This window comes from Sus scrofa, unplaced genomic scaffold, assembly GCF_000003025.6.
Source record: "Sus scrofa isolate TJ Tabasco breed Duroc unplaced genomic scaffold, Sscrofa11.1 Contig414, whole genome shotgun sequence".
NCBI classification, from domain to species: Eukaryota; Metazoa; Chordata; class Mammalia; order Artiodactyla; family Suidae; genus Sus; species Sus scrofa.
In genome coordinates this window covers 174934-196832 of record NW_018085198.1, presented here as the reverse complement: position 1 = coordinate 196832, position 21899 = coordinate 174934, and positions in this window count along the sequence as shown.

Below are 21899 nucleotides of genomic sequence, written 5' to 3'. Positions count from 1 at the left end.
CATTGGTTTATTTTTGCTCTTATTTGTGTTGCTTTGGAAGACTGACCTGAGAACATATTCATAAGGTTGATGTCAAGAGAATGTTTTGCCTATGTTTTCTTCCAGGAGTTTGATGGTTTCTTGCCTTCTATTTAAGTCTTTCAGCCATTTTGAGTTTATTTTTGTGCATGGTGTGAGGGTGTATTCTAGTTTCATTGCTTTGCATGCAGCTGTTCTAATTTCCCAGCAATGCTTGCTGAAAAGACTGTCTTTTTCCCATTTTTATGTTCCTGCCTCCTTTGTCAAAGATTAATTGACCATAGGTGTCTGGGTTTATTTATGGGTTCTCTATTCCATTCCATTGGTCTCTACATCTGTTTTGGTACACTTTGGATATTTTCTATTACAATGTTTTCAAGTTTAAAATTTTCTTCTTCATTGCTAACCTGCCTTTAGTAACATACCTGAATTTTTCATGTCAGACAGCATATTTTCTTCTTAAAACTTGTTTAGGGTTTTACAAAAAAAAAAAAAAAGACGTTAACATGCTATTGCTTCCTTTATTTTCTCAAATATATGATATATAGTTCTGGTAACTGCTACATGTCCTTGTCTAACAATTTTATCATTTCCAAGTCTACTTATATTGATGTGTTCTTCTCCTTGTTATGGATCATATTTTCCTCCTTTTTTCCTTTTGCACAACTGGTAATGTTGATTTGATGCTAGGCTTTGTAAACTTTAGCTTTTTAGACACTAGATATTTTTATATTCTTTTTAAGTATTCTTGAGCTTTGTCTGGGGAAGCAAATATATTACAGGAATAGCTTAGAGATATATCAGGTTTGGTTCCAGACCGTCATAATAAAGCAAATATCACAATAAAACAAGTCTCACAAAATTTTGGTTTCCCAGAACATATCAAAGTTATGTTTGCTTACATGATTCTATAGTCTGTCCTATAATATATGTTATGAAATAGCATGTCTTTTTTTAAATGTATATACCTTAATTTTAAAATACTGTATTGGAGTTTCCATTATGGCTCAGCAGAAATGAATCTGACTAGCATCCATGAGGATGCAGGTTCAATCCCTGGCCTTGCTCAGTGGGTTAAGGATCCGGCATTGCTGTGAGCTGTGGTGTAGGTCACAGACGCAGCTCAGATATGACATTGCTGTGGCTGTGGCATAGGCCAGCAGCTACAGCTCCGATTCAACCCCTAGCCTGGGAACCTCCATATGCCACAGGTGCACCCCTAAAAAGGCAAAAAAAAAATGTTTAAGTTACGCAGCTAAATAAATAAATAAATAAAATACTGTATTGCTAAAAATGCTAAACATCATCTGACCCCTCAGCAAGTCATAATCTTTTTTGCAGTGGTAACATTAAAGATCTCTGATCACAGATCACCATAACAAATATATAACAATTAAAAGGTTTAAAATACTCTGAGAATTACCAAAACGTCACAGAGACATAGCATGAGCAAATACTGTTGGAAAAATGGATAGACTTGCTCCACACAGGACTTCTATAAACCTTCAATTTGTTTTAAGGAAAAAAAAAAGCAACTTCTATGAAGTACCATAAAGCAAAGTGCAATAAAATGCTCATACTTAAAAATGGTTTAATCCTATCAAGGGTTGCTTTTTTAAAAAAAAAAAAAAGGCTTGCTTTTAAGTTTTGTTAAATGGGACTAAAACAGTCTTTAGACTAAGGCTATCTTTACCCTACTGCTAAGACTGTACCCCTTTGCGTATTTTACCCAGTCCTCATCTCTTACAAGATTTTTCCACTTCTGCTCCTAGATATGTGAACTAATCCTGGTCTTATGTGAGCTCCTGAGATTGTTGTGCCTACTCTATTTTAATGGGCCGTTCCAAGGTCTCCAGTAGTTTCCTCACATGCACACACTCATCTCTACCAGATGAAAATGCAAGGGCATCTGAAGATTTCCAAAGGTCTCTCTCTTTCTCGTGTGTGGGGGGAGCGGGGTGGTCTCTCCTCTCCTCTACTCTGTAGCGTGCTGTGAATCCTCACTGCCTTGAGCTCCTTGAATTCTTAGCTCTGTATCCTCAACTCAGAAGATCATCAGTTCTGTATGTGTTTCCCCTCCTTGTGTCATGCCCTGGAAATTCTATCCAGGCATTGGGCTGAGACAACTGCATGGGGTTACTTCATTGATTTCCCTTTTCTCAGGAATCATTACCCTGTGCTGTCAGTCGTCCAGTATCTGAACACCGTTGTTTCCCATGTTTCGTTAGTTGTTTAAGTTGTTGAAGGTGAAAGAGTGCATCCAGGTCCTATTACTCCAAAGTTTAGTTCTGAGCATATTGAGTCCAAGAACGCTGCTGAACACCAAAAGCTCACTAATGCATTTTACTAGTCTCTACCTCCAGCATTTCTGATCCAGCAGGTCTGGTGGGGCCCAAGGTCTGGTGTGTATTTCTAACAAGTCCCAGGCGATGCTGTTGCTGCTGGTCAGGGACCATATGTTGAGAACTACTGTTTTCCCCACACTCCGGTCAGCACTCTTTTTATAAAAACATACATCCTAATGTCACTTCCCTGCTAATAAACCACAGTATCTCCAGAGAGCTCTAATTTTGGGGATTTGCCATCTTTCCAGCTTTCTCTATCATCCTTCCCCAGCATCCTTGCTGGGCCATTCATGCAGTACCCTGATGGTGCCAGGTTCTCTTGGCAGAACCTGATGCCTTTGCTCATGCTGCGTCCTCTTTCCTTAAGGTCTTCCTTCCCACCTTGATGCAAGAATGAGTCCAGGTCATCATTCAGTCTCCTCTGTGAGACCTTTCCCACTCAGGCAGAAGTGGGGCCTCCCTCCTCCGGCTCCCATCACTCTGTTAGCACTTCGCAGTGTTTCCTTCAAGTTGTTTAACTTGTCCATCTTCCCATTATACTTGGAGCTCCTTGATTGTTTTTTAAGTATTCTTAATTTATTCCCTTCAGCTGTTTTTTTATGATTGGATGTATAGAACCCTGGGGAATTTTTTTTCAGTTTACAGGAATGTTGTTAGTTGTCCCAGTGATTGGAGGGAGACTATCAGCATTTAGGGGGCAGAGGTCCCTAAAGCTTCACACAAGAGCAGTCCCATGTCCCTCGTGGTTTTCAAATGTCCCTCCAGATACCATGAAGACAAAAAGAAAAAAAAAAAAAAAGATGTTCACTGTTACCCGAACACAGAACTTAACTAGTCTACGATAAACACAAATAAACGCAAAACACTTTTTCACAACTTTAACCTACACTGAATTTTTCTGGATTGCACCTGCCATGTAAATGGAGGAAATGTTGGTCTTTGTTTTTCTGGGAATTATACCAAGAAGTTTTACCATTTGGAGAAATCATATCAAAAACAACACTTTGATTGTAGTTGAGTCTCCAGTCATGAAAATTATGTTAATCGTATTCCCAGCTGTTTCATTCATGATAACAACACAGAAGCAAGCATCTGACTGTTTTATTGTGCCTTCTATAGCAGCTATGAGTAAGTATTTAAATGTTAAATATTTATTTTTTCGTTACTTTCGCTTTTTGTTAACTTTAGAGTTAGAATGTTATATTGATTTTTTTGCTTGAAAAGGGTATGTGTAGGTAGGTTCTGTTGTTTCATTTTAGGACAGGAAAGGAGTTGTACTTAATTATAAATCATAATTTAAAAGGTCATCTGGTGTGATAAAGCTGGGACCACCCATCTATAGAATGAAATCCAGATTCCCTGGGATAGCATTTGAAATACTTCACCATTTTATTCGAATGTGTCTTTCCACTCTCCGTCCCACCCTTCTCCCATCTCACCTCCTCCAGCCACTTGGAACTCTTGGCTGTTCCCAAGCATGCCACCTTCTCATCCTTTACACACACTCTAGCTTCCTCCACCTGGAGTATTTTTACTGCCTCCCTTTGAGTTCCCATTGAGTCCTCCTCAGATATCACCTCCACTCCAAGATCTAGTTCAGCTCCCGCTTTGGAGCCCCCTGGCCATTGTTCATACCACTGTTTGTGGGCAGGAATCTCTTCTTCTATGGTTACTAGTTTACCTTTTTCCCCTCCTCCCCCCACCCCCAACCCCCAAGGACAGCATGTTGGTGGAGGCCTTTGGCTTTGGAGTCAGACAGCTGGGTTCACATCCACTTCCAACACACGCTACTTGGGTGATTTTGACTTTGGGCAAGATAATTAACCTTTCTAAACCTCAGTGTTCTCATCTTCATAATAAAGGCAATAATACTCACCTCTTAGGTAAGTATTAATTTATTTAATTCTTTGAAAGAATTAAATAAACTACCATATGTACAGCACCTAGCACAGTACCTGTCCCTTGGTAAATGCTCAATAAATAGTGATTCTTACTGTAATCATTATTATTCATTCCTTAAACCTGTCATCTAATGCAGTACATTGTAGAGGTTCAATAAGTGTTTGCAGAGCAAATTAATTTGGTTCTAACATACCACTCCTCTCAAAATAAGCTTTTTAAGAAAGCATCTCTAATGGTGGGATATGTAACCTCAGCGAGAACTACGTAGAGAGACATTAGTCTGAGGATTTTTATGGGTCTCTCTAGTCGCCTCATGTAGAGAATTCACCCAGCCAAGCCCTGTCTGTCGCTCTGGACCATTTATAATTAATCTGGTTGGCCCAGATCTCAGATGAAGGGAAATAGAGGAATAGAGAGGGTTGCTCTTTTTATTTGAGTTTCTGTGCCAGAATATAGATAATCCTTTTAAAGAGGAATTTTTAGACTATGTGGGAAGACCTGCCTCATACTCTGCTCCAATTTAAAACAAGCCCTGGAACTGGAGTGGAGCCGAGGACTCTAAAGTGGATGGCAGAAGAAGTAAGCATGCTTGTTTTCCCCACAGCAATGGACAGAGGGAGTAGTGGGAATTCTTTACGTTGATAACCACCCAGAAGGAGAGGTTTTTCTATTTCCACCCCCGCTGGCAGTTCCAACAGTGAGACTGGTTCTGATCCTTCACCCCCAAAGGATCCAAAGAACTGAAGTATGTGTTCGGAGTAAGAGAATTTTGTCCTCAGTTACCTAGAAATATCAATTAATTGTGGATGCTATTTAAATAATCCTTGTGTTATACGTAGACTTTCAGGAATTTAAGTGCGATCAACTTTTAAAAGAGCCCTAGGTACTGATTTCTTTCTGTTCCTATCTTCATGTTTCGGTGTTACCCAGGCAACATTTCTGCAGTTCCCATTACAAGTTTGATAAGAATGGGTTTTCTGGGAAACCCATTTGGAAGCTGATTAATTTTTCAGACGTCTTGTGCCAGCAGTTCAGTTAATTGACAGCACATAGTGAAGTTGTCAAGATAAAAGACAAAAGGAGCTGAGCCAAGCAGTCTTTTGGTCTGCTATTAAAATATGATTTATTACAAGTAGCTTTTCGTTGTGTGTTCTATTTGCTAGCTATAAATGCATTTCGGTGATGAGTTAGTGGCATCAGACTCAACAGTGATCCATCATTAGCTAGCTAATAATTGTTTTCTTTGTCTACTCTCAGGCTTTCTGTCTCTCTCCTGATACTTGGGATCTGTCCACCAATCCACTTGCTGTTTCTCCTTCTTGAATAGCTGGAGAAGCAGACAAGTCTCAAAACTAAAAGCCCTACACTGAAACTGGCCAGAGCACTTCTGGGCATCAGATTCCCTCAGAATCTGGCTTTGGCTCATCTCTCTAACTCTGCTTCTTCTTTTTTTTTTTTTTCCATTGTCCATTCTTTTCTGGCTCTATTACATTCCTTTAAGTTTCTCAAACATGCCTTGATCTCTATTGCTTCCAGCCTTTTTACGTGCTGTTCTTACTGCCTAAGACACCCTTCTCTTTCCCTTGCCCACAGCTGCTCATCCTTCAGGTCTCAATTTAAACCTCACTTTTTCCTGAAAGTTTTCCTTGGACCCTAGACTGGGCAAAATGTTCTTGCAGTGTGTCCTCGGGGCACCATCTGTTTCTCCCCCTTATGTAGTCACCTGTTTCCTCCATTGAATAATAAGATTTACACCTGCACTGCTTCTCCACCATGTATATACTCAATAAACATTAGCTGAATGCATAGATTGGTGCATGAATCAGCTGTTCCAAACATCTTTGCATGGTAAGACCATATTCCCTTTCGTGTATGAATTAACCAAGGTCAAGTGAGCTTAAGAGACTCGCCCAACACCACTCTAGCATCTTGGCATCAGAACTAGTATTCAAGTCTTCTGCTCCCGGTGCAATGCTAGTTCCATTATTTCATGATTGCAAACAAAAATGTCCACTAGGGTAAAAAGTGAAATGTGAGGGGTACCTGATCACATTCGGTGAAAGGAGCTGTGACAAACTGACACATCTCTCGCTGGAAGGGAGCATCACTCTAGGTCCAGCTAATTGTTGCCATAGAACAGGGTCCAGTTTTGGGATTTTTTTTTTTTTTGGAAAGAATAGGAAATCCAGAGCTTTATGTGAAATAGTATGATTTTTTTAGTACTGACTCCCCAAAATATTTGTATTGTAATACATATCCCCAACAAAACAGTCATGGACTAGGCATAGCCTCTAAGCCCCATTCTGTTACCACTACATTTCTTTAGATTGAGCTGCTTCTTTCTCCACTACTCAGCCCTACCTTTGGAGAGACCTTCCTGTATTTCAACAACCAGCAGTCAGGCAATTCCACCATCATCTACTATAGGAAAATTTCTTGAGCAAAAAAAGGTCAGTAAAAGACAGTCGCCTTTTTTCCAGTAAGAGACACTCAGCTCCCTCCTCTCCAATTGCTTTAGAATTGATTGACCCCCACGGCATTAAGTTCAGCTCCCACACAGGCTATAATAACTCTTACATTACAGAAACCCAAAGCTTGGAAAAGGAGAAAAATGATTTCTTTTTGCAGGAGGGTCTGTATATGAAGATATAAGACAGCTCATATCTCATTTGAATCATGAAAAAGATACTGCTTTCCCCTTCCACAGGTAATGAAATGAAGATTAGTGAGGTTACTATCCAATATCCATTCTCTTGGGCTTTCTTTTCTTTTTTTTTCCCCCAAAATCCCACTTTTTTCCAAATCAACCTTTATCCCACATGGCAGAGAGAAAGGTGACCTTACTCTCAGTTCCTAGGCACAGTGAGTAAGCAATTGTGTTCAGTTTATTCCTGCTGCCAATGATTAGCTAAGGAAGTGGTTAGGCATATGACCAAACGCAGGCCAGAAGGCATGGGGAGAAGTCTCCTGGGGGCTTCCAGGAAGAGTTTTCTAACTCCTCACGGAGAGATGCCATAGACGTGGTCCTTTGTTCTTCTAGAAATGTGTGTGTCTGGAGGGGATGCCTGAAGTATCTGCAGCTATTTGGGACTTAGCTGGAAGCCAGCCGCAAGGCAGATAATTCCTAAAGTGGCCAAGAGGAGAGGTGGGTGACCATAGCTCTTTTACTGTCTCACATAGCACTTCAGCCCTTCCAGGGATGGCAGATTTTTTTTTAAATTCTTTATATTGAAGCCAATCCAAGTTTTCTGTTGTTGCCTCTGCAGGCATCCAAGTAGATGCACTCCACCATCCCCCCCAGCCCCATGACTCCTAGAAGCTGTGTTCCCAAGACTAATAACAGTTAACACATTACCGAGAAGTTTCCAAACAGCTCAACACAACCCTGTGAGGTACTGGTGATCTTCAGTCCCACTTAACAGGTGTTTAAGATGTTGTCACTTGGTGAAAGCCACTCTGAGATGGAGTCATCTGGGACACATGTCTGACCCTCGCTCTGACCCCCTCTCTATCAGAAACCTGAAAAACCAAAAATGTTTCAGCTAGCTGGAAAGTCCTTGGGGGCCAAGAGAAGAACATCCTTGACTACAGCAGGCTTCCATTAGCACTTTATACCTTTTCAGCATCTCTTCCCCTCTTCTAAATCATAAATTGATGCAAAATTATGAGGAAGGGCTAATAAGCAGCAAGTCTCATGTTACACTTTGGATTCTCCAACCAATATAATAAATCCCAGCTAATTTCTGTCACATTTTCTTAGGAGATTGCGCCATTCTCCAAACAAAATGTTGATATTTTTTCAATAGTCCAAAGGTATCTTATTCCTCTCTCTCGCTCTCTCTCTCTCTCTTTGGTTCAGCTAAACTTTGGGGATGGTTAAAGCATTTTTCTCTATTCATTAGGAAAAATATATATAAATATCTACTATGCACAAGCTACTAAAAGGAAAAGAGGGGAGAATATAAGGAAAAAATGATCTTTTGTAGACTGAAAGTAATTATCTTTGAAATGTAACAAGAGACATTTAGACTGGACCTCAAGAACGACTTCCTAGCCAGAAGGGTATGGGATACTGAAAGGATTAAAAAAAAGAAGGCTCACAATGGAATCTTTCACAGTTTCACCCCAAAAAATAAGAGGTCTGGAAATTTTTTGTTGCAACTTTTCTTGATTGTGGAGGAACAACACTAGTTGTCAAATTGTTTGGTTTCAAAGAACTTGTCCAAACTAGCTCAAATGAAAGTTTACTGGAAGAATATAGAAGCATCTTACAGAAGCCAAGGGCAGGAACACCAAAGACACAGTCATTCAAGAGCCAAAGTAAGTTCTCCTTCTTTCTCTCTCCCTCCTTCTTTTCTTTCTCTCCCTTGCTTGACTTTCTCTCCCTCTCTTTTTCACTCTCTTTTCATTACATGGTCCTTCAGTGTGTTTCTAATGCATTCTCCCTGCAAGTAAACTTTCTCTGTCCTGCTCACACATGTTCCATAATGACCCAACATGGCCCTCCCAGAACTCATTTCCGCGTTGCCCAAGAAGCAACAGACTCACAGCAAACTAAACAATTCTCTTTGGAACCCGTTCTGGATTTTTTGGAGATGGTCTAATTGGACCAGCCTCACGTCTGGGTTGGTTTTCCTGAGTCAAGTGCCCACCCCTTGTCCAATCAGCTATGACAGGAGCAGCAAGAATGTGCAATAAAAACATCGCTGCTAGAGTCCATTTCAGCATGCGTGGGATGCGTGCAGCAAGGCAGAAGGACTGTTCTCAAGTTAGAGTGTGGGAACTGGGTGTGTCCTCCACACGTGACCCTTAGGGCCTTCTTCTGCTATGAAGTTCTCTACTTGGGAAGTTTTAATGCTGGCATTTTTCCACCCAGCCCATTCCCTTTGTTTCTTGAGCAGAAATGCGAACAGGCAGGAGAGAAAGACAAGAGGAGGAGGTACTTGGCCCTGTTCCTCAGTTACGGAAACTGGGCCCCAGGGTGGTGTTTCCTCCAAGGAGGAATAAGGGACACAAGTGACATATTATCTTTAGCTTAAGCAAGGAAGCATAATCGCAGCAGTTTCCTGGACATCTGCCCTGAGCTAATTAGCACTTTCACCCATCAGTCTCAGCTCAGCCCTAAGATTAACCCTCTCCCTCTCTCCATGAGTTCTTGTGACTTGGGTTTCTCAAGTCGCCCCTGGCAAATGCCTATCAGGAGTATGGTAGGCTTCTGCTGAGACCACCAGCCTAAGCCCATCACCCACACTTGAGTACAGAGAGAGCTTTCTAAAATAGAAAGGCCATCTTGACACTCCCTGCTCCAAACACTGCAGTAAGTCCGCTCTTCCAACAGGACATATGTCCTTCCTTGGCCCAGCCTGAAAGAGCCTGCATGACACAGCCCTGGGTCCCCCTCCAGCCTCATCCCAAACCACTCTGCAGGACGCAGCTCATGGCACGGCCTCACCAACGTGTTTGCTATTCCCTAACATGTACTGTGCTGTTTCCATTTCTGCAAGTAGCTGCATGCTATTCCCACCTGGACTGCACCTCTCCTCCTTGGTCAGCGGCCCTGGCCTCTGCTGTGGCTGCCACACAAGGAGAAAGTTATGTGGGTTCATTGAGCCAGTAACTCTAAAGACAGGGACCCCTCCTTGCTCTGAGGCATATCTTCAGGGCCTGCAGATGCCAGTGATGCCAGTGCATCAAGGAGTGTTGGAAGGAGGAATATAAGGGATAATGCAAGTGGATGGGAGGAGAAAGGGAGGGAAACTGGGAAAGAGAGACTTCCTACCCCTTAGCAATGTCCCAGCTGGCTTATCCATGGGGGCTGGGAAAACGAAGGCCATTGGTTATCAGGGAGAGCAAACATCCTCCATCTGTCACAGGTTTTAGGGCATCCAAAGCCCTTTCACAAAGGCTCATTTGATCTCCAGACTGTCCCTGTTAGGTTACCAGCAACTATTCCCGTTTTACAAAGAGGAAAACAGGAGCTAGAGAAGGGAAGTGACGTGGAAGGTCACCAGTCAATGGTGCCTGGAGCGTTGACTCACTCCAGCAGGACTCTCCCAGATCAGCAAAGATGCAGCTGGGCGAGGGGCTGGTGGTCCCTGAAGGGCCCCAGGCCAGGCCACCCTAGGAGGCCTGGAGAAGGTCCCACTAGCCACTCAGGAGCCAGAGTCCCCACTCCCTGCCCAGTTCCTACCACTGCACAAACACAGCTTTATTCTCCCAGGTCCAGCAGCCTGACGCCATCTCAGCTTCCTTCTGGCCTCGTCTCTGTCCTACATCTGGGGAGACAGTGAATAATTCTTCCTTTCTTTCTGCAGCTTATTGCCTTCCAGGTATTTATAGACGCTCCTGGCCCCGCTGAGGCATCTTTTCTCTCCCGTTTAAATTTAGCTCCCTTTGTCTTCTCCCCCTGACTTATCTCCTGAGCCCGCCTGGGTTTCCTCTACTGCCTTTGTTCTCCCTGTGTTTGTTCCACATCTTCTTTCATCTGCTGAGCAGAAACAATCTCGCCCAAGAGTTTCTCTGAAACCTTAATATAACTTTCTGTTCCACACTCCGACCTGTCCGCACTTCTCCCTCTACCCACTTTCCACTTTCTCTTGCCAGCCTTCACCTTCCTCCCTTCTCCATCCAGCCCATTTACAGAAAGGGAGAGTGGGCACAGCATGTTTGCAGAGTCAGAACCAGAGACCTCCTAATCTCGTTTGCCCAAAGCCATTTTTCCCTTTTAAAAGCTCCTGGTTTCAATGCCCCTGTCTTGAGTCTCAACCCACAATCCTTTTGCTTTATGCCTGGCAAGACAGGTCAAGGTTTTGCACATCTTTGTTCTTTTAGGCACTGAAACTGATCCAAAGATAGTCTTGCCTTAGTGCTGGAAAGAGCAGCCACCATCAAAATCCAGAGCGGGAAAGTGCATGCTTTGCCTCTACTACCATTTAATAGGTACAGCGTAGGTTGAAATTAGGTATGTCCTAAGTCCAAATCATGCGAGGGTTTCCAGTTTTAGCGGTTGCGGAGAAAGGGCAAGTAAAGAAATGTGTAGACAAAACAGCAAGGACTGGCAACATATACACTGGGTCTTAAAGTTTCACACTTTGATGCTCAGATTTTCTGCTTTTTCCAGAGAAGTAAAAAATCTGGACTTTCATATAATGGCAATTAATTTAAAATTTGAAAAACACTATATGAGCAGAATAGAACATGCACACTTTATGACCTCTGCACCCGGCTCCCATCCACCCGCGCCCTCACACATCATCCATAAGCCTTGTTCCTCACCTCCCCCCCCCCACTTTTTGGGGAGGTTTTTAAGTGCTCTTCAATGGTTCTGAATTCACTCATTTATTCATTTAACAGTAATGACAGAGCAAAGCTCTGAGGAGGGCAATCTGGGCATAAGCAACCATGACTTGTCTAAGGGACTTCCGTAGATCTGTGCCAATTACTTGGAAACAGATGCACACAGGAAGGGCCCAGGTAAGTGTCAACAAAGTACTGAACACAGAGAAGGCCGTAAACATGGGGAAGGTGGCATCTGAGCAAATCCTTAGAATGGAGAAAGGTAGATGCCACCAAGAATGACTGCCCATACCAAGTGGAATCCCTCCACCCCAAAACTTGTGACCGCACAGCATATAAAACTCTAACAGAATCATCTTCCTAGATAACTAGTCCTCTATCTATGCATAGAATGCAAACAAGGAGAGATACATATGGCAGCCAAAGCAACCCCTATCCCTATCTAAGTACCAAGCCCAGACTTGAGCCAATTGCTGAGATTCAAACTTCAGGTCCCTCTACTCACTTGCTAGATGACCTTGAGCAAGTCATTGAACCACCTATGCCGGTTTCCTTGTTTATAAAATGGGGTGTTAATAGTACGTTCCTCAAAGGGTTGATATGAGAATTGAATATGTCAATGAGGGTAATGTAACAAGTCAAAGGAGGCTGGGTCCATGGCAGGTATCATGTCAGTGGTAGCTGGCATCATTATCCTGCCCTTGTCATTGCCTCAACCTGGTGGTCTTCTTGCTCTTTCTTCCTTCAGCACCTTGGTTGCAAGATTGCTAGCCCTAAAGTATGTGCTCTTGGGCACTGATTGAGGTTGTTCTCAAGTGTTCTTTGGAAGGGAGAGTTCATCTACATAAAAGCACAAGGCAGAAGTTCCCATTGTGGGTCAGCGGAAGCAAATCCAATTAGTATCCATGAGGATGCAGGTTCGATCCCTGGCCTCACTCAGTGGGTCAGGGACCCAGTGTTGCTATGAGCTGTGGTGTAGGTCTCAGACACAGCTTGGATCCTGTGTTGCTATGGCTATGGCATAGGCCAGTAGCAGTAGCTCTGATTCGACCCCTAGCCTGGAAACTTTCGTATGCTGCAGGTGTGGCCCTGGAAAGAAAAAACTAAAAGGCACAAGGCAGAGGGAAGGGGGCTCTCTGCCCTGAAGGTAGGTCCCCCTGAACACTAGTCTGCATCCCGTCTCTGCCTCATCACCCATGAACTTCCCATAAATCTAAATTCATATATCCCTGCCCAGTACTCTGTGAACTTCTAGCTAAGGTCACATTTTCCATAGGTGTACCACAGAGCACAAATCTCATGAGATGAACTCAAAAGGAAAAAAAAAGAAGTCTGTCATACACTGCCTAAGGAAAGCTCCCTCTTGGGGATGAGCAAAGCACAAAGCAAAAGCAAAAAGAAAGGCCTGTTTCATTTTATTTAATCCAGCATGTTCTGGGTTAAATTCTGACCATGATAATTTTATTCTGCATGTTAACACACTTTGGGAAACATTGTGCAAAGGCAAAACTATTTCTTATTGATCCACTTATCCACAGAGTGCAGATAATGCTTGGAATATAACAGTCATGAGAAAAAAGTCAATACATTGAATTTCTTATGTAATCTTGGAGAAAATATTTCCTCCCTAGGCTTCAGTTTTACTATTTTTTTAAGTGAGGGAATTGGACAAGAGTTGCTAAGATCCTTTCATCCTCAGTGACTGGCTTCATTAGATATTTTTTCCTTGTCCTCTGCCTGGTCGTGATTGAGCCTCATTGCTTTATTCAAGGTGAGAGCAAAAGCAAAACCATCAACCCCCACGAGCAGGAAGCGAACAGAGGAAATGATCAAACCTGACATTTACTGTACACCAGCCACTTTACAGAGTGCTTTGCAGGGGTCCCGGCATCTAGTTGCAACAAGCCAAACGTCTAAGTAGCATTATTAAAATCATTCCCATTTTCCCCAAAAGATTGAGTCACAAACTGACTAAGCTATTGTTTATGTAATTCTACCCAGTTGGCAGAGATGGGATTTGAGCCCAGGTTGTTTGACACCCAGCCTTATACTCTTAACCATTAGGCCACACTGCCTCTAGGGTGGCATGCGATACAGGAGACCCACAGATTCAGAGTCTAGTTCACTCTGTTTCCTCTTAAGAATGGATTGAAAAACTTTAAAGATTTGCTTCATTTCCTCAGATTGATTCAATCTGTTACCTAATGTGATACTTGTCCATCTCTAGTTCCTGCCATTCTTTTGGCCTCAGCTTTCAGGGAAGAATGCAGGGAATAGCATATTCCATGTATTTATTTTATCAATTACCATTATAATAATAACTAACTACAGTATTTCCAGGAAGCAATTTCATATCCATTATCGAGTATGATATTTCACACCCGCCTTCTGAGGCACACAGAAAAAATCAATATCACCATATTGATTTTACAGTCAAGGAAACAGAGGTTCTAAGAGGTAAAGGAGTCTGCCCAAGACACCACACCAAGAAATAAATTGTGGGTCCTGGATTTGAACCTAATCTTTGGGCCTCAGTGAGAAAGTACTCAGGGGCTCAGTGTGATCTAGGGTGCTTGGCTCCCAAAGCCAATCCCAAGTCAAGGGAGGGAGGGAGGTAGAATTAGTGAAGACGTAAGTGTGGACTCAGGAGGATATCGACAAGGAGCCCCTGGAACTGGAGGGAAACCCACTGTGACAACAAGAGGTAAAGCAGTGTCCACTCTTCCCCAGTGTTTGTGGGGTGCACATTCAGAATTAAGTGCCCTTCATGCACCTGCTCCTGTTCTGCTTCCTTCTCTCTAACCTTCTGCCTCCACCCATCATCTTAGCGACCTCCCAAATCACGGACCTGGGACCATTTATGTTTCACCCCCAGATATTCCCTGGGTGCCTTACACTGTGCTAGGCTGCTGTTATTAGGCATCAAGGAGACTGAGATGAGATATGCACAGATGATTAAAAATCCAGGGAAGGTGACTGACTTCAGGCTCAGGAAAGACTCATGAAGGTGATGTCTTTGATATTTTATCTGAGCCTGGGGGGAATATAGAGCTCCCTAGAAGGATGATATAGGCCAGAATAAAGATTGGACAAGGAGTATTCCAGGCAGAGGGAACATGTGCAGAAATTTGGGATGCTTTCTGATTGAAACATGAGATGCATGGAGGGGAAGTGTCAAGAGTTGAGGCTTTAGAAAGGAAGGTACAGCTAGATTTCAATGGGCCCTAAAGTCCAGTTGAAGACTTTGAACTTTATCCTTCAAGCAGTGAGGGAATTACGACTGTTAGAGAAAGCTACCCCTATGTGCTAGGGATGGTTTTGTTAGGACAAAACCTATCTTTGTTGTCCTGTTCTTCTCATAGGAAGTCCTCCCAAGAACCCAGAAATGAATTTGGAAGTTCTCATTGTAATCAGAAAGGAATATGAAGAAGATAGAAAAAATATCACTCCCAAAAATTAAGTACGTATTAAGGTGCACCATGCCTCGGGGTCAGGATGCCAACAGGAGCTCCTTGCCTAGAGCCCAGGAGGCTGGTAGGGACAGGTCCCCTCCCCATAGTATGACTCTGTGTGAAAAGAAACCTAAGGGCTCGTCCTGATGTCCTTGCCAATGAAATCAGTCTCGCAGCTGAAAAACTGAGAGAGTGATGGTGATGAGTGAGTGAGTGATGGATGGGTGGTGACTGACACCCTCAGCTCTCCATCCCCTTCCACCTTGAGGAAGCGGTTGTGCTGAGTGCTATGCACAAACCCAGCACAGGGAGGCAGTGTGGGCCCACGGTCCACCTCAGCCCAGACACCTCAGACCAGGGACCTGAGACAAACTAAGGTGGGAAATGGACCCAGATAACAACAGCGGGAGGAAAGGGAAGGGACTTTTGACAACAAATCTGCTGAAATTTGCTCTTAATATGAGAGACGTTCCTCTAGCAAGTACTCCTAACTTACCAATGCAGTCCTCTGAATCCTACAACAAACCCTTAACACGTTGAAATCCCATGAAAGTTCTTCGTCCCTGCTCATTTCCTGGGACTGGCACTTAATACCACTGCCCCCTGGTCCTAACCAACTTTCCCAGTTTCTTTCCCATTTTAATCTCCTTGTAGATGCTCAGATCAACTTCTCTTCCCTGTCCAGGCCCATGTCTGTGCCTGTGTCCACGCTGTTCAGCTGAAGCAGCCTTTTTCAAAAGACCCTGCCTCTATTTCTGATCTAATTCTAATGTCACCAACAATATGAAGCCTTCCCTGACCACCACCACCCCAAGCCAGAAATCACCTCTTGTTTTCTCTCCCTCTTCCTCCCTCCGTCTGTCTGCCTGTCTCTCTCTCTTTCCCCGTCTCCCCGCAGTACCTCCCAGAACACTCTCTGCTCCTCTCTGCCACCTGCCACCAGCTACCTTACATGGCAATCATTTGTACATGTTTGCAGAACACTATCTTCATGTTTCCATAGAGTAACCCGAATGTGAGCACTGCTTACAGCACTTACTCAATGCATGTACAGTAAAGAGGTTAAATTCAATCAGAGGAATGGCCGAGGATATCCCTGCTTGTCAGGGGAGCTTTGGTTTTCTAATCTTGAGAAGCCTTAAGATAAAGGGGTAGATCAACTGGGAACTAATTAAATTATGGCATATCTATGCTACAGAAAACTACATAGCTTTTAAAATGAATGGAAAAGTCTATATGTGTTAGCATGGGAATGTATTCAAGATATATACTTTTTAAAAAATTAAAGGCAAACCACAGCATAGTTCAATGACCTCATTTATTTAGGAGGGAAAACACAACAGCATTTATATACATGCTTATAATCTTACATGCATAGAAAAACTCTGGAGGAATATCCAAGAAATACTAACAGTAGATAAAGCAAAGGAAAAGAAGTAGGGTGATAAAGGAAGAAATGCTTTTTCTTTGCAATTTAAATTCTATGATATTTTTACTTTTTGAAGTTGGTTAATTCATTCAGTAAATATTTCTAGGCCCTAGGCCACCTGGATATTATTAAAGGAACTTCAGCCTTTCTATAAAAATTAAATTAGTTTTAATTTAAAGACAGAATGGAAATTTCCGCCTTGTTCCCCTGCTTAAAACAATGATAAAGTTGAGCAAAATATATGCGTCGAATGTCATCACGCATTGTATAATAGGCAACACAGGACTATAATCCTTGAAAGTTGAGCCCACAATCACCCAGCTCTCAAACAACACACACTTTGGTGCTTTGAGGTGGAGCCCAACTCTCACCATGCTAATAAGGCATATATAGGATTTCTGGGCAGTAAAAGCATCTGAAATTTGTAGGGTCAAGTAGCTGTGCAGAGGGAGTAGATCAGATGTTTTGTGGGGACTCAGAGAGGGCTCTTCACTGGCAGGCTGGGCTGTGTACACATGGGAAAGACTCTACAAAGCTGAGGAAGGATTGTCTGATGACAGGCTCAGAGCTGAGTGGGACTGCCAAAGCAGAGGAAACTTGCCGAAACCTTGGCATTCAGTTAAGACCTGAAAAAGCAAACTCAAAGAACGGGTCTTAGGAATAAGGATCATGCCTTAGAGTTAAGTTCAAAAATGACATAGACCCACTCTGTAAAAGAATAAAATCAAGACTGGCAGGACCAAAGAGATTCACTAGTAATTTAACTACCTTTCAGAACAAAAATCAACACCCATAAGAGAAAATGACATAACAGACATGATATAATGTATGTGATACATAAGTGTACAATTAAAAACTACTCCACATGTGAACCAAAAAAATCGATTAAAGTGGACCCTAAAATGACCCTGATGTTGAAATTAGCAGACAAGCACTTTGTTTTTTCTAATTTGAAATAATAGATTTATACCATTTCATGTGTACAGCAAAGTGATTCAGTTGTGTATATACTTTTTTCAGGTTATTTTCCATTATAGGTTATTATAACATATTGAATATAGTTCCCTCTGCTATAGAGTAGGTCCTTGTTTTTTTATCTATTCTATTTATACTAGTGTGTATCTGCTAATCCCAAATTCTAGTTTATCCCTCCCCTCCTTTTGTAACCATAGGTTTGTTTTCTATAGGCAGACAAGCACTTGAAAGCAGCTATTATAAATATGTCCAAGGACTTACGGGGGAAATAGTCATAATGAATCAAAAGCTAGGAATCACAGTGGAAGAATGAAAAATATTAAAACTAGACATTGTAGGACAGAAGAGTACAGTGTAATACCTGAAACTTAAAACTCACTGGAATAGAGAAAAAAATTCTTTTTAATATACTGAATCCCAGGGACCTGTGTGATGATATTAAGTAGACCGATATAATTGGAGTCCCATGAGGAGAAAGAGAGAGAAAACGGACAGGAAAAAAAGTTTGAAAACATAATGACCAGTATTTTCCCAAATTCGATTCTTTTTAATTAACTTAGAGATCCAAGTAATTCAGCAATCCACAGATAGGATCTGTACAAAGAAGACCATACTTAGACACATTATAGTCAACTACCAAAAATCAAGATTTTCCTTTTGAAAATCTTGAACAAAACCAAAGGAAAAATAAGGAACAACAATGCAAATATCAATTGACTGCTCATAGTAAACAAAAGAAGCAAAAAGACAAGGGAACATGACTTTAAAATACTAAAGAAAAATAAATGAGCCCAAACTGCATATCCAAGTACAAATACCCTTCAAAAAGTAGAGTGAAAAAAAAAGATATTTTTAGGTGAACATAATGTGGGAGAATTCATTGACAGTCGACTTGACTATAAGAAATGCTAAAGAAGGTTCTTGTATTTTAGGCTTAAGAAAAATGACACCAGATGGAAATTTGGGCCTAGAAGGAAAAAATAATAACATTTTACTGTGTAGTAAATTGCATATGTGTATTAAATGTATATGTCAGTTCTAGCACAGAAGATCGGTTGAGGTAAGTGGTGTTATACTGCTATAAGGTTTTTACCTTCTACATGAGTCAATGCAATATTAATTCAAGGTACATTTGATAAATTTAGACTACTCGTATTGCCTAGAGCAATGCCCAAAAAATACGTAGTTATATTTTTAAAGCCAATATAATTTTTGGTTTTATATTTAAAATATAAAACCAAAAGTTAAAATAGAATGCTAAAAAATAGATGGTTAACCCATAAAGGTTAGGAAAGGAGGAAGAGAGGGAAAATACACTGATAGGACAAATAGAAAACAAATATCAAGAAGGCAGACTTAAAACCAACCATATCAGGGTTCTCTTGTGGCTTGTGTTAAGGATCTAGCATTGTCACTGCAGAGGCTCAGATCGCTGCTCTGGTGTAGGTTTGATCCCTGGCCTGTGACCTTCTGCATGCCCCGGGGGCGGCCTATATATATATTATATATATATATATATATATATATATGGCTCATTACTCTAAATGTAAAAGGACTAAACCCTCTAATTAGGCAGAAGATGGGGCTTCTGGTGTGGCAGATAATGAGGTCAGCAATTTCTCTCCCCTTCAAAAAGCAACTATAATACTAAAAACAGAATTGTCTAAACAACTATTTCTGGAAACTGGAAATCAACCAAAGCCATACAGAATTCATGAAAAACTTCTAAACTTTGTGTTAAAATGGTAGGAGTTTGTGGTGTTCCTGCTTGAGGCTGTTTTCACCCTCCCCCACATCCCAGCAGCTTGGCTGCCAGAGCCAGCCCACTTGGTGTAGAGTAGAAGGCCAAAAACCCATACCCACCAGCCTGGTCAATAAAACTAGCAATTGTGGTGACAGATTAGTGGGGAAGACCAATGGTTCCACGACCCTGAGATGGTAGTCCTGGTCGAGTCAAGGAACAGACCAGAGGACTAATCAGAAACTTAACAAGGTGATTTAGGAAATAAGACAACCCTAAAGAGGCTTGACAAACCCTCTGCATATCCCTGGCTGATCAGGAGACTGGGCACACATGCAGAGAAGATGCAGGATGATACAGCTGAGGGTCAAAGCCAGGATAGACTTGAAAACCACTTGAACTTTGATAAGTTCCCCAACCCGCACAGGCACAGAGTGTGGAAGCCTTACTGACGTGAGGGGTTCAACAGACCAAATAATGCCCCCAGTCCCACAAAGATGTCTATATCCTAATCCCGGGACCTGCGAAAGTCCCTTACCTAACAAAAGGGATTTTTCCAATGATAAAGGCTCCTGAGATGGAGCCATTATCTTGGATTATCTGGGTGGGTTCAATCTAATTACATGACTCCGTAAAAGTAAAGAATATTTTCCAACTGGGTCAGAGAGATGACATGTGTTGAGGACTTGACCCTCCATGCTGACTATGAAGTTGAAGGAAGTAAGCCATGAGCCAAAAAAATGCCATTGCCATCCAGAAATTGAAAAAGACAGGAAATGGACTTCTTTTCCCTAGCATCTACTGAAAGGAATGAAGGCTTGCCAATACCATGACTTTAGCCACAATAGAAAACGAATTTGGCACAACTGGTGACCAAACATGTGCTGACCAATAAACTATGAAGAAACGGAAAGAACCTATCCTAGGTACTAGGAATACAGTAAAAACAAGACAAAGTCCCTAATCTTGTAGAGTTATTTCTATGAACTGGTTGAAATTAGACACAACCAGAGTAAAAATAGTAATACTAGTAATCAGATAGTGATAAGCACAATGCAGAGATTTAAAGTAGAGCAATAAGGAGAATGAGTGGATGTATAACTCAGATTAAGGAAGAGATATTTAAGGTAAAATCTAAATTACAAGAAGCGACAGCCACATGAAGGTCAAGGAGAATGGCAGGGCAGGTAGAGGTAACAGTGCAAAGGCCCTGGGGCAGGAACAGCTTGGTATGTTAGAGAAAAGGTCACTATGGCTGATGATATGATCTTGACACCAGGGAGAGTAGTACGATGTGTGATTAGAGAGAAAGGATGTACGGGTCTCTTAACCAGAGTAAGACATCTACATGCCATTCTGGGTGATAGGAGATGATTGGAGGGTTTCAAGTCAGTTAGTGATATAATGTGATGTACATTTTCAAAGAACACTCTTGCTTCAAAGAGAATATTGGAACACAGGGCAGCAAGAAGAGTGGCAGGGAGAGGACCTGGGAGTCACGGTCACAGTTCAGGAAAGAAGAGTGGCAGTGCTTGAAACAGAGTGATGGCAGGTGAGATGGAGAAAAGTGGACACATATGAGAAAGATTTTGGAGGTACAGGTAGAGCTAATTTGGTGATGGCCTGGGTGTAGGATGGGGAAGAGACAGAGAGGAAGCAAGGACAAGACTCCTGGATTTGGATCTAGGACAGAGGGGTAGGTGATGGTGTTGTCTCCAAAAAAAGAAGATGACTAGGGACAGGATAGAATTTCTCAGGGCAGTGAGATAGAGGTGGGGGTCATGGAATCCAGGATCTCCTGTCTTGGCTATGTTAGAGTCGAGAAACTTACCAGACTTCTTCAAGTATTTACTAAGGCTAGTCAACAATATGAAGACGACTGAGACAAGAGTTCCCATATTCCAGGAATTCACAAGTCTAGTAGAGGAAAAGAATGGATACATAAGATCTCAAGAGGAATTCCCTAGCTCAGTGGGTTAAGGATCCAGCATTATCAAATGCTGTGGCTTGGGCCACTGCTGTGGCAAGGGTTTGACCCCTAGCCTTGGAACTTCTGCATACCAAAAAAAAAAAAAAAAACTTTTTTCGTGAAAAAAGGTAACTACTTTTTTAAAACAATAATATAAAAATATGTGGGAAAAAAAAGAGAGAGGATCCAACCGTTTGAATAGACATCTAGGAAGGCAACATGGAGTACAGGGCTGTGAATCCAAGTTCTAGGTGTGGACAGACCTGAACAAGCATCACTGGAGTGTGGGTAGATTCTAGGCAGAGAGGAAAAATTTAAAGTGAGGTTTTCCTGAAGTCAGCCACGCTCATGGAAGGTTGAGCAGACAAGTGTTATGAAGGTTTAGCGTGTGTTAGGGGAGCATGATAGAAGACCCTGGAAAAGTAGGGTAGGATCAAATTCTGAGAGATGGAAGGCAGGCTGGGGCCACAGACTTTATCCTGTGTCCTGGATCAGATAGGGTGACACAGAGGGCTTGTAAGCACTGGAATTATGCACAAGGGTCACTCTGGCCACCGTGTTTGAAAGGTGGTGATGGATGGCAGACAGGGAGACTGGGAGGAAGAAACAAAGCAGGAAGCCCGTTCAAAGATTATCCTATAGTCTAGGTGAGGGATAAGGAGAATCTGAAGGGAAAGAGTAGGAATGAAAATGAGAGGATGGATGAGGCACTGGGAGACTTCCAGATAGGGTTTGGCAATTGATTAGATGTGGGGAAAGAAGTCGGAGATAA